Genomic DNA, 11,050 nt, shown 5'->3' on the forward strand with positions numbered 1-11,050 from the left:
AAATTGCAGTTGATATTACAATTTTTCATTTTTATGAGAGAAGCAAGAATTAATAATTTGGAAGTGACGTGGTGTACTACTATTTTTAACTATTTTAAACTATTTTCCACGACAAAAAGCCTCGTGCCTTTTTCGGGGCTCCCTTAAGTAGCCCCTTTTTCCCTAGGAAAGTCCCAGGAAGTGGAGGCGCGGGCCTGCATTGCCGAGGCGATACTCTTGTCCTCGAGGGCGAAGAAACCCAGAGATGTTTGGAAAACACCTCTCGACTCTTCGCCTCGAGGGCCAAGAGTCGCCAGGCCTAGGTACGTAGGCTCCCCGTGGCGGTCGCCACGATAATTATTATAAAAAAATTATGAAAAATAGAGGATTAACACTTTTTAAGCATCTGCAATTCCCCAAGTAGCAAGTGGAACAGCCCAGCGATAAGTGATACGTGCAAAGAGGCGTAGGTATAATGGAATTCTGCTAGCGCAAGTATCTTCGACAATCGATCGTTCATTAACGAGGTGCAGGCGGTCTCGTGGTAAGGGTCGTCGAATCCACGGTTACACGGCATCCAATATTACCCAACATATTTAGAGAGCGGACGTGGCGAGCCGCGAGGCTCGCGCGAACTTTCGGCAAACAATTCTCCATCGACCGACAGGCCTCATCTCCGGTTTCGCGTGCACGCTAAATCCACGCGCCGATTGAAATTCTTGATCGCTCGAATTAACCCGCGAATCACTTGAACAGTGACTGCTATCGAATGGTGAGGAACTTCCTGGCTGGTACCGAATTTCCTGAACACTTCCATTTACGTTTCGCGGTAGCAACTTTTGAAGAATCGAAACTCGTCACTCGGCCACAGATACATCGGTGACACCGGCTCTGTTTAGACTCTAGGCTATTGCGCGGGAATATACGCGCTTTTTCTTGTACCTGTAGAAATATTAAATCAAACTTTGACCGGTTAATAGGCTACCGGTCGGTAAAGTGTTAATATATCATTATTCATATTATTTAAAAAGAAATAACGATTAATTCGCACATTCAGAGTAAATTTTTTAAAACAGCATTTGTGCATTAATTTCATTCGCCCAAAAATTCCAAAATAAAATTATATGCATGTCAAATGAATATACAAATCAATGGACCAACTCAGATCACCTTGGGTGAACGTGAAATGTTTCATTTAATACCCTCGTACGTACCATTGCTACCTCGAGCTTCTCGTTACTCAACAATTTCCCAAAATTCGATGCATCAAATTACTTCCGCGTCAAAGAACGAAACTTGTTGATAACTCGTCCTATTTCGCACAAAAGCGAAACTAATTCCCTGGTAGAGACTAAAAAGCCGGCAAGCGTCATAAAATCACGTCACTTCGGTGGAGCCAAAGGCGAAACGAATCGAGTTTCCTCCCCGCGGCCAGTTCTCCGCGACTAATGGCGCAGAAGGCAAAACCTGGTGGACAGTGGTAGCACACGTCCAGCAGAAGTGGCCGTGCAACAAAAGACGAAGGAACGGGGGTCTCTACGTGTGTGTTAATGCAGAAACGTTGCCGCATTTCCAAGCGAGATGCTCTCGCCTCAGCCATCCCCGCCGGCTAATGCAGCAACGAGCAGCAGCCAAGACGAGACGCGTCAACTCCGGGGAATTTAGTATACCAATTCCACTTTCGCGTATCTGTTGTTCTCCCCGCGTCTCGTTCTGTCGTATAATCACCTCTTTTTCTGTCCCGAAATTTCCTCCGAGGATGGAAAATTATCGTTAATGAGGGATGAAGGAATTACGAGGGAAGGAGTAGATTAGTGTGTAATGTAATTATCGTTAATATTATAGTGCTTTATAACGCGCAAGTATGTGTACAACGCTGGAAAGTAGAGTCAACATTTTTGTTTCGTGGAGGATGGAAAATTATTGTTTACGAGGGATGAAGGAATTTTGAGGGAAGGAGTAGATTAGTATGTAATGTAATTATCATTACTGTTGTAAAAAGTAGAGTCAACATTTTTGTTTCGTGGAGGATGGAAAGTTATTGTTTGGAAAGTACGAGGGATTTGTGAGGGAATAGAAAGGAGTAGTAGAGGTCCTGCTAGATTAGTACGATTATCGAGGAAATGTTCATTTTTCACTGATGTTAGATTACGATGTTTAGTAATTGAAATAAAAAATAACAATATTATTTTACTAAATTTTCTACACGAAATCTTACAAGTTCTAAAGCACTTCGTTTTTAGATACGTTCGCTCTTAGCGATTCTTCTATCGTGTGCGGGATGTTTAACTGCTTGCTTTCATTGAGGTTCGTAGGTCTTATTTTGGGTTAGTGGGAGGACGAAAAGGTCCAACGGTTTTTGGACTTGACGAGTATGACTCGGGGTTGATAAATAACAGTAAAGCGTATGAGTAATTGTGTAAAAAGGTAATTGTTAAGGGTTACTAGACGGTGGATATGAAATGTGTCTATCTTATTTGGTAAGGTTAGAGCGGTATCTAACACTGAAATGTAGTTTTCGTTACTACTACAGTGTTTTATAGTGGAAAATTATTATTTAGACAAGATGAGGAAATTACGAGGGAAGAGAAATTAAGTTAACGAGTTGGTTATAATTATTACGATAATGGTTTCTAATGATTCAATACGTGCATAACACTAAAAAGCACAAGTAGATCAAATTAACGAAGTTTACTTGCAATTGTGGAAATTTTCATTTTTAATTGCGTCGTTGTAAAATAAATTTTTCACGATTTTATCGGTATAAGTGGACATGTTATTCGATGAAATATCGTTGCTGGAATACTGAAATCTATCCATCGTGTTCCTCAAAGTATCTTGATTATTGAGGCAAGATTGATGAAGATCGATCGGTGACTTTATCTTAGTTTTGAGCAATTCGTCCATTACTATCAATAAAGGTTACAAGCGACACACTTGCCCACCCAGTGGGAAGAATTTGTTTACGCGATAAATTTCATCAACTGAATCACCGTGAAGCCACACGTTGCGCAAAATAGGAGTGTCAATTCGTTTTTGTGCAAATGCAGTTGAATGACGTTACGTACTTTCGTGGTATCAATTATAGAAATAAGTAGTGTAATATGAAATTTCGAAATTTTCAGGGAGGAATTAAAAAAATCGTTTCATTTGGTTGAGTAATAAATTCGTTGACGTCTTTTTACGAGAATATTATGTAGTTCTATTTGTATACAAAGCATACTCAATCAATGATTTCTGTATTTTGGGTTTCTTCATTATAAAATTTTTCTCTTCTTTTCAATTGAAAACTTGAGGCTTTGCATTTTTTTAAATGCAAATTCACGGAATATAAATTCAAACAAACATTACCTTTAGACCTTCCAAGAGTATGAACTAGAAATTTTGAAAAAACTCAGAATTTGTGAACAATCAATTTGTGAATGCTTAGAGATCCCAAAGTTTTCACGAAGCTCTATCAATTATCAAATTGGCTACTTCACAATCGAGAATTAAATTTATAGCCCAAATTTTCCGTCACTGTCTGACAATAACACTTACTCCAAACACTTCCTTCGTTTTTCCACGTCATGCAATATTCAGGGAAATTTCGAGCGCCTTCAAAATCTCACGCGCAAGGAGCTCGAGCTTCAGCGAACGTTCGACGTAAAAGTCGTAAGATTTCGAAGCAATAAAAAACGGCTTGCAGGATATTCACGAGGGACATGGTCATCGACGCTAGATGACACGTTCTATCGGTCGAATTTATGGATTCTCGCGGCCTTTCATATTTTCGCGGCTGGAAACAGATATATCCGCGACGGTGGCACGTGTCGTTGATGTCCTCGTGAAAGCTATTGCAACAGTAAACGTGACTTGGCGAGAAGGGGAACTCCACCTACATCTCTACTTTTATTGGAGAACACCAGGACTTGGCATTATCCCCGGATTTCTGCTTTGTTTGCCGATATATGCGCGTCTAGCTAAGTCCTCGATGGATTCGAGTACCGTGCACCGGCTTCCGGAAGGAAAGATAACGCGAGAAGGACAATGGGGAGAAAAACGAGACACGGAGGAATTGAAATGGTAATTCGGCTCGGTGATTCTTTGTTTTTGGTTCGTTTCTCCATGGTGAACGGGCGTTGAATGTTTTGTTTGTCACACGGAGATTTTTGCTCGCTGAAACAATAGTAATTAGTGTCGTGGAATTTTTTTTTTTTTTTTTTTTGTAACAGTACAGCATGCAAGATGGAAGTGTGAGAACTGATGTAGACGTTGTTAGCCAGAAATATGTTTAGGAGGAAGAATTTTTTAAAAAGAAGTTGAATATTGGGAATTTCTTAATAATTTGAGCAAAATATTTTATTAAATTTTTTATTTCTTTCAGTTTAATACGGAACAAGAAAATTTGCCAAATTTAACGAAACCATGAATTTACAAACTATTTTTATGTTCTATGAGCATCAATTAGAAAAATGAATTTACAAAAAACTTCTTATTTCCCATTTTAATTATGAATAATCAGTTTCACAGCTTTAGGAAAGAAAATTCAAAATTAGGAATTTTTTGTTAACCCTCATCCGTCCCTCAGTTTCGCATCTTAATGGGTCCCTCGGTGTTAATTTGACAAAATGGTAAAAAATCAATTAAACGGAAAGATAAATAATTAATTTTGTAAATTCTTTTATTGAATGTAGAAAATAAAGAAAAAATTTGCTCTACAAATAGCCGAATAATACAATTCTTTTTACCGGAAAATTGTGTCAAATTGGCACGAGGGACGGATGATGGTTAAATTAAAAAAACTATTTATTTCAATTCAATACGAAACAGGAAAATTTGCTAAATCTAATAAAACCACGAATTTACAAACAATTTTCAAGTTCAACGAACATTTATTTACACGTTCTTATTTTCCATTTTAATGATAAATAATCAGTCTCGCAATCTCCTCTTCACAAAGTTCCTCTAGGTAAAAAAAAAAACAAAAAAATTCAATACGATCACCACTTAACAGTTTCGAAAAATCACCACACAAAGCGGTCAATCGAAAAAGTCGAGTAAAGTCTCGAAACGAAAATCTCTAAACAATTTGAAATCGATGAGCAAATAGAACTCGAGCCCTGCCAGTCGCACAAAAGCCGGTAACCGACCAACATGCTACTATTTTCCGAAGGATCGTAAGATAAATATAAAATACTCGTCCCTCTTCCAATGGAATCCGCGCTTTCATCAAACGAATCGCCGTTCTGGCGAGGCCATTCGAGATAACCGACGAACGAGGGGAAACAGGCATCGGAGCGAGGGCCTGAAGGAAAATGAGTGGGCTCGTGACGAGAATTGAAAAGCATGCAGAATGAATGGGCAGGAAACTGGCGCCGTCAAAAGGGACACGCTGCTCGTAATTACGAGGAATGCTTGAAATCGGAAGGGGACACGGGGCCAATTTCAGATTCGCCTCGAAACCAGCCAGTTCTCTCCAGCACAGCAACGAGAACACCCCCTCCTCCGTCGTTTCTTCATCCCCTTCCTCATTTTCTCTCTCTTCCTCTCTCTCCCCCTCTCACCCTCTCTCTGTCCATCTCTCTCTCCCTCTCTCCCCCTCCCTCCCCCCCTCTCTGTCCCTCTCTCTCTGCCCCTCCCTCTCTCTCACCCTCTCTCCCCCTCTCTCTGCCCCCTCTCCCTCTCTCTCTGCCCCCCTCTCTCCCTCTCTCTCACCCTCTCACTCCCCCTCTCTCTCACCCTCTCTCACTCGTTTCTATTCGAGTCTCATGTACCTTCGGCGGAAATGCTTGGTACAGCTCGATCGGAACGGTAACGTCGTTTCCCATGGAACGTTCTACGATGGACCCCAGGAAATGACGGGAATTCCTGACTCTTTTCTGCTCGAAAATAATCTGGGGAAGTGGTGTTCGAGATTAAGGGTGATTTTTAATGGTTGAGTAAATGATTGTTACCTTTCGATGGAATTTACTGTTCGTATAATAGGAGGTAATAGGTAGAACTTCGTTTATTCGAACCTGTCGGGAGACAAAATTATTCGAATAACCGACGAGTTCGGGTAATAGAGATTCACTGGCTTGTTCATTTCACTCAATTGTGAGTTCATATAACTGACGATAAACAAGAACTGGCTCGTATAAACGAGGTACGGATAAACGAAGTTCTACTGTACAAATATTAGGAAGTATGTTGGAAGTCATTTGTTGTGGTACCACAACATCTTCACTAATAAATTGTGAATTAATTAAGTGTTGTTTATGATATTCTTGGAGACATTTTCAACGGCAAGGAGGTAGTCGAAATTTATTTAAAAATTGAATTTGAATATGATTTATACAGGATGTCCCTGAAATCGAAGTATCAAAATGTAAGTCGAAAAAAGGAATAACATTTTTTCGTTTAAAGCTTCGTTTTCGACAAAAATGAGTTTGAAAATCCATCAGTGTAGTGTGGAACTTCTGTTTCTGCTCGTGTTTGTGTTATTTATTATAATATGGACAATATCACGATTTGCTTCCTGCTATTACGGTTCGAGGCAAATAACAGCGTTGCAGAATTAAAAGCAAACATTGTTTTCCGGTTTGAAGATTTGAAAAATACTAATTTAGTTCAAAGAGCAGAGCTGTGTATGCAACAACACGGTCAACATTTCGAACACTTGTTACATTAATAAAATGATTGTTAAAAATTTTATCTTCATTTATGAAACCATTCAAATTAAATGCAGAATAAAAGAAAATAATATACATAACAGCAATAATAGGAAGCTAATCGTGTTTGCACGACATTGTCCATGTTTAATAGTACAAACACGAGCGGAAAGAAAAGTTTCATACCTCGAAACTTTTATTTAATACACTGCCTGACAGATTTTCAAACTCACATTTTTCGAAAACGAAGCTTTAATTAAAAGAATGTTATTCTTGTTTTTTGCATGTAGAATCACTACTCGGCTGGTTGTACCACGATTCTGGAGACACCCTGTATATCAGTGCTTGGTATGGATAGTGATAAAACTCAAAAATTTCAATTCTGATTTTTCTTTTGTACAAGCGGACTCCATAGGTACAGTATTTTAATTATATAAAAATGCACATTTTCAACTTAACTGATCAGATTAGAATCAAATGCAAATTTTAAACTGCTCTTACCGTAATAGTTACATTTTCAACTGCACAAACTGCATTATAACGTTGCACGTATCTGACAATTAGGTTAAGTTAAAGGAGTAACATTACACAAGTATAAAGCAATTTTACAAATGACCACTAATGATAATCACGTGGTACCTAACTTTATCATCCACTTTGAACTTCTTAAATTTCCAGTTAATTTTCACCCTAACCTCCTTATAATAGTTCGATTCCAGAACATCAAACTCTGCTTACTATCCTAAGCTGCAAACTTCTCTTCTCCCAGTCGAACGATTATTAGGGTTCCGAGGCAACAGTTCGCGCGTCAGACGATCGATTTACAGTTCACAAAATCCGTGCAATATCGTTGATAATGTTAATAACATCGGCCCTGCTCGTAAAACACTTCCGCCAGGCTTCAAGCCGCTTTATGGGCAGAGTAGTACACGATATTGGCAATATTGTTCTTCTGAACAGTCGTTGGACACCCTTAAGCCGCGATAAGAAAGAGAATTACTCGAAAAACTTTCGCGAGTGAGAGAGATAGGTCAAATGATTTCTCTGATGGTCGTCAGTTTTACTGCCCTCGTAAAAACCGGAAGAAAAGCCGCGCCGCTGCAGCGCGAGAAATATGACGGACTCGAGACACTACTGCAGAATTTCTCCTTTTTAAGGAGAAAATCTGAGCATCATAGAAAATTTACACATTTTTCCACATACAATAAATACACACGTGTGCTGAGAAATCACAAACTCCCGTCACGTCGTGGAAAATGTTCCCTTTCTGCTTGCCTTCTTCTCTCTGGTATCTTCTCTTTTTTTCTCTGTCCTCTTTCTGCCTATTGGAAACTCTTTTCTCCTCTCTCGAGGTTCTCTTGAATTTTCTAGCGATCGTTCCTTTTTACGTATGTACATACATATAGTACATACGTACGCACACCCCGGTAGCTGTGCTGCTGGCTCCTGTATCCTGCGGGATTTTAAAGATGTAGAAATATCTCCTTTTCCTCTTTGCAACCGCCGTATAACAACTTCTCTTACTCCTCTTACCAATATACAAGAACGCGGATTTCGGGGATTTGTATAGAGAGCGCGCGTCACTTAGAACGAATTGAACCCTATTTCGTATTCGTATGTTTCTTGTAATTTTTTTCTCTGCGGTTTTTTGGTGCAGGCATTTTGTATCTCAGTTTTTAATGGTGCTTTAGATCACAGGAAGGATGTTTGAATGTGAAAAATCGAATACAGTATTTTTGGACGAGTGAAAAAATGTTTCTGCGGTAGCTGGGATTCGAACTCGAGCTAATTGCGTGGGAGACGAGCACGCTACCCATTCCACCAGCGTAAAGCCGACAAACGGTCTATTTATTAATCGTGTATTAATGTTGCTTTTCATCCCCTCACGGGTACTTTTGATCTTTGATTAATTTTCGAACGCACCTCCTTTCAATTTCATTTTTTTTTATTACTTGTATTATTATTAGTTAATTATTCGTGTATTCGACGATTTTTAACCTCGTTCGTGTATCGTTCGTGTATTGAACGAATTTTATGAAAAGTGATTTAATAGTACCTACACTTGTTTTCAAAAGGTTTTTCCAATTTTTTCGAAATTTAAAATTTCTCTTTAGCTATAAATTTCGAAATTATTGATCGTACCATGAAGATTCACACCTTCATCTTCTCCGTGCGATATTTATCCTTCTTGTCTTCGTCTTCCCGCGAGATGAACATTTTTCCTCGAATTCATTTCGACGGCATCAAAATTTCAAGGGATTTACCGACGGAACACTCTGTACCGGAAACTGTATGTTCCCAGAGGGATTTCTGTCCTTCGTCCTATACGTGCCGAGGCGTCATCCTCTCGTCAATTTGTCTCTGGCTCGCCCTTGGCAGCTTGCTGGAGGTCGAGTTGCGTGACCGAGATAGGGTGGCAGCTTTCACGTGTTACGAGCTTCTTAGACGTTCAGAAGGGCGATGCTTGCAGTTGCTCCCTCGTTGATTGCACGACCGACGATAATCCTTCGATTGAAATTTCCCCAAAGAAATATAATTCCTTGAATTTTTTTTGTATTTCTTTTTTTTTTTGGATGTTTACAATATGAATTTCAGTCAATTTTTTTTATTATTCACGTTTTATGGATAGCAAGGAGAAATTCTTCCCTGCTCTATAAATATTAGTTTAATTCTTGCAAAACTTCTGATTATTATTGCAGAATTAAATTTTATTTAATGGTGTATGAATAATTAAGACTTAAGTTAATTTTGTTGTTATTTCTATATCATGAATGTTGGAAAAATGTTCTTCTCTGCAGCGGTATATAATATCTTCATTAATTACTTACTACCATCATCTGCATTCTACGAATATTGAAAATTCGAAGGAGATTCTTGCTGCTTTGAAAATTCTTTCACACTGTTTCAAACCGATATTTAGAAAAATTGCACTGTTACACCGTAGAAGAAAATAATACAAACTTTTCCAAGAATTCCGATGGATTTTGAAAAATATTCCTGTAAAATTCGTTTTTTGCTCAACAATATATAGTATCCTGATTAATGAACACCTTAGATTTAAACAAATTCTACCATCATGTTCCTCTCATGAATATTTAATATCAGAAGAAGCGTCTGACTAATATCACCGACTATCACTGAATATTCAAATGCACTTTTCACACTACTTCAAACGAATATAAAAGAAGAATTAAACTGTTACACTATAATATAAAATAGTACAAGCTCTTCTAAAATTAACACAGCATTCCTGAAACCCAATTTCTCACCCCACTCGTCCATTCGTACCGCTTTCCCCATTGGTAATCGACGCGAGACGCGTTTGAAGGCAGAAATGCCACCTCCTCGCCAAGACGGAAATCTCGATATGCAGATTAGCGGAATGTTGAGAGCGAGAACTCGGCCCAATCGGAGTGCAGAGCTCGGTTCCTGCGTCCTCCATCCAGCAGGCGCGGAATATTCAATTGCACGGCCCCTTTTGGCCGAACCGGCCACGTCCCCTCTTCAACTCTCGCCGCGCTCGCCCTCTTTCCCAGACTAAAAGCCACTCTTTCTTTCCACGGTTCTTCAGACTTCGTTCCGAATGCCGAATGGCCTTCCAACCCTCTCTTGTTCCGACCTTTCTCCCTCTGGACCTCGAGGAGACCTGGAATCTGCACCAGCGACGCCAAATTCCCCGCGAGAATCGGTGTACACGATAATTTATGGACGTACCGTCCCTAGGGTTTATTAATAAGGGACTGTAGAGTTAATGGTGTTGATAAATTGTTTCTTGGGAAAGGGAGAATCTTTGGAATCGATCGCTTAGCGTTTATCGCTGGTTATACTACTTGAATGTGCTACCAATAGCAATACACTGCTCACCGAGAAAATTGCAGCACCTTAAAAATGAAATCGCACTAATCTGAAATTTATATATATTGCTTAGGGTATTGAAAGGGGAAAATGATTAAAATTTGGAAAAGATTTTATTTATTAAAAGAGGTCAGTTTTTCCTCGGAGTAGACCGAGAAACATACGTGGTTTCCAGATTTGTGCAACTCCTATTTCTAGGTGCTGCAAGTTTTTTGGCGAGCAGTGTATTAATAGCAAACTAGAATTCATGAAAATTTTTATATAGCCAGGCACTTTTCTGAAAGTACTCGAATAGCCTCCAGTGTACAGTGATCATGACCTTTTTGGCTCACAGTGTAGTTTTTGGACTGAAAATACTTGAGAAGAAATTAATATTACGTTTACCAAGAAGCTTGATTTTTTGTGAATTTTATTGTTTGAAAGGTTATAGTTGTCAATATGTTCAATAAAGTGACTCGACCAATTTAACTCCCTTCTTATATTACCCCTTAAGTCTGTTAAAAAAAATAATATTGCAAAGTGGTGGTTCATATGTGAATCTAAAAATATGCAAAGTTTGAAAGGTCTAAATTGCGTGCAATTTC

This window comes from Habropoda laboriosa, unplaced genomic scaffold, assembly GCF_001263275.1.
Source record: "Habropoda laboriosa isolate 0110345459 unplaced genomic scaffold, ASM126327v1 scaffold225, whole genome shotgun sequence".
In the NCBI taxonomy this organism is placed as follows: Eukaryota; Metazoa; Arthropoda; class Insecta; order Hymenoptera; family Apidae; genus Habropoda; species Habropoda laboriosa.